Below are 2,430 nucleotides of genomic sequence, written 5' to 3' on the forward strand. Positions count from 1 at the left end.
AAGCAAAGGAGAAAAGGAAAGATATAAACATCTGAATGCAGAGTTCCAAAGAATAGCAAGGAGAGATAAGAAAGCCTTCCTCAGTGATCAATGCAAAGAAATAGAGGAAAACAACAGAATGGGAAAGACTAGAGATCTCTTCAAGGAAATTAGAGATACTGAGGGAACGTTTCATGAAAAGATGAGCTCGATAAAGGACAGAAATAGTATGGACCTAAGAGAAGCAGAAGATATTAAGAAGAGGTGGCAAGAATGCACAGAAGAACTGTACAAAAGAGATCTTCACGACCAAGATAATCAAGATGGTGTAATCATTGACCTAGAGCCAGACATCCTGGAATGTGAAGTCAAGTGGGCCTTAGCAAGCATCACTACGAACAAAGCTCGTGGAGGTGATGGAATTCCAGTTGAGCTATTTCAAATCCTGAAAGATGATGCTGTGAAAGTGCCGCACTCAATATGCCAGCAAACTTGGAAAACTCAGCAGTGGCCACAGGACTGGAAAAGGTCAGTTTTCATTCCAATCCCAAAGAAAGGCAATGCCAAAGAGGGCTCAAACTACCACACAATTGCACTCATCTCACACGCTAGCAAAGTAATGCTCAAAATTCTCCAAGCCAGGCTTCAGCAACACGTGAACTGTGAACTTCCAGATGTTCAAGCTGGTTTTAGAAAAGGCAGAGGAACCAGAGATCAAATTGCCAACATCCGCTGGATCATCGAAAAAGCAAGAGAGTTCCAGAAAAACATCTACTTCTGCTTTACTGACTATGCCAAAATCTTTGACTGTGTGGATCACAATAAACTGTGGAAAATTCTGAAAGAGATGGGAATACCAGACCACCTGACCTGCCTCCTGAGAAACCTATATGCAGGTCAGGAAGCAACAGTTAGAACTGGACATGGAACAACAGACTGGTTCCAAATAGGAAAAGGAGTACGTCAAGGCTGTGTACTGTCACCCTGCTTATTTGACTTATATGCAGAGTACATCATGAGAAACGCTGGACTGGAAGAAGCACAAGCTGGAATCAAGATTGCTGGGAGAAATATCAGTAACCTCAGGTATGCAGATGACACCACCCTTATGGCAGAAAGTGAAGAGGAACTCAAAAGCCTCTTGATGAAAGTGAAAGTGGAGAGTGAAAAAGTTGGCTTAAAGCTCAACATTCAGAAAATTAAGATTATGGCATCTGGTCCCATCACTTCATGGGAAATAGATGGGGAAACAGTGGAAACAGTGTCAGACTTTATTTTTCTGGGCTCCAAAATCACTGCAGATGGTGACTGCAGCCATGAAATTAAAAGATGCTTACTCCTTGGAAGGAAAGTTTTGACCAACCCAGACAGCATATGAAAAAGCAGAGACATTACTTTGCCGACAAAGGTTCGTCTAGCCAAGGCTATGGTTTTTCCAGTGGTCATGTATGGATGTGAGGGTTGGACTCTGAAGAAAGCTGAACGCCAAAGAATTGATGCCTTTGAACTGTGGTGTTGGAGAAGACTCCTGAGAGTCCCTTGGACTGCAAGGAGATTCAGCCAGTCCGTTCTAAAGGAGATCAGTCCTGGGTGTTCTTTGGAAGGAATGATGCTAAAGCTGAAACTCCAGTACTTTGGCCACCTCATGCGAAGAGTTGACTCATTGGAAAAGACTGATGCTGGGAGGGATTAGGGGCTGGAGGAGAAGGGGATGACAGAGGATGAGATGGCTGGATGGCATCACCGACTCGATGGACCTGAGTTTGAGTGAACTCCGGGAGTTGGTGATGGACAGGGAGGCCTGGTGTGCTGCGATTCATGGGGTCACAAAGAGTTGGACATGACTGAGTGACTGAACTGAACTGAACTGAACTGACATATTAATTGGGCTTCCCTGGTGGCTCAGCAGTAACGGATCTGCCTGCAATGCAGGAAACTTGGGTTCAGTCCCTGGGTTGGGAAGGTGCACTGGAGGAGGGCATGGCAACCCACTCCAGTATTCTTGCCTGGAGAATTCCATGGACAGAGGAGCCTGAGGGGCTGCAGTCCATAGGGTCACATGGAGCTGGACATGACTCAAGTGACTACGCAGCAGCAACATGTTAATTGTCTTTGTGGTAATTATTGTTACCATTAGGATTAAGATAATAGAAAATGGGAGCCACTATAGCTAAAGAATGTGGGCTCCATGAGCTTGGGAAAGCTATTTAACCTCTTAAAGCCCCAGTATCCTTTCTAGGATCATTGTGAGGTTTGCATGAAAAAAAATGTTGTCTGTACTCACTTCAATATCTGAGTAACTGAAATATAAACTGAAATATAGAGAGGTTTGGTGCCAAACTAGAAAACCATTTTAGTGATTTCTAAAAGTAGGGGGATATAGAGGAGTTTGGGGCTTCCCTGGAGGCTCAGTGGTAAAGAATATGCCTGCAATGCAAGAAACACAGGAGA

Source organism: Bison bison, unplaced genomic scaffold (genome assembly GCF_000754665.1).
Source record: "Bison bison bison isolate TAMUID 2011002044 unplaced genomic scaffold, Bison_UMD1.0 scf7180017864239, whole genome shotgun sequence".
Classification (NCBI taxonomy): domain Eukaryota; kingdom Metazoa; phylum Chordata; class Mammalia; order Artiodactyla; family Bovidae; genus Bison; species Bison bison.